A 319-nucleotide genomic window follows, 5' to 3' on the forward strand; every position below is an offset into this window, starting at 1 on the left:
GTACCTACACAGGTTTTCTTTATTTTCTTTGGATGTTTGACAAATTGTGCCAAGATTTTGTTTGTGCCTTTTTAAATTTGAAAAGACAATTTATTTGCTTTTTTCTATATTCAAATGAAAATTGAAACCAAACAGCTAATGCTGATAATTGTGGCTCTCAAGAAAGAAAAATATCACCCTACAATTTTTGGTACTAGCATTTGCAGTTGTTTTAATTACAGCTTTCATGAACTTTTTATTACGCTGTTTAGTAATGAGGCTTCATGAGTTGTTAATGCCCAGTGTCTTTAAACTTTTGGATCTGGGTGCTGTGCAGATT

The 319-nt window shown here is 32.0% G+C and overlaps 1 protein-coding gene across 1 annotated transcript in view; it reads left to right on the plus strand.

Moving 5' to 3' along the window:
- The window catches only part of LOC119588708 (transformer-2 protein homolog alpha-like), a gene marked incomplete in the record, with an annotated part of 51250 nt that overhangs the window by 30301 nt on the left and 20630 nt on the right, over positions 1 to 319 (plus strand).

The sequence above is a fragment of the Penaeus monodon genome, chromosome 24, assembly GCF_015228065.2.
Source record: "Penaeus monodon isolate SGIC_2016 chromosome 24, NSTDA_Pmon_1, whole genome shotgun sequence".
Lineage (NCBI taxonomy): Eukaryota > Metazoa > Arthropoda > Malacostraca > Decapoda > Penaeidae > Penaeus > Penaeus monodon.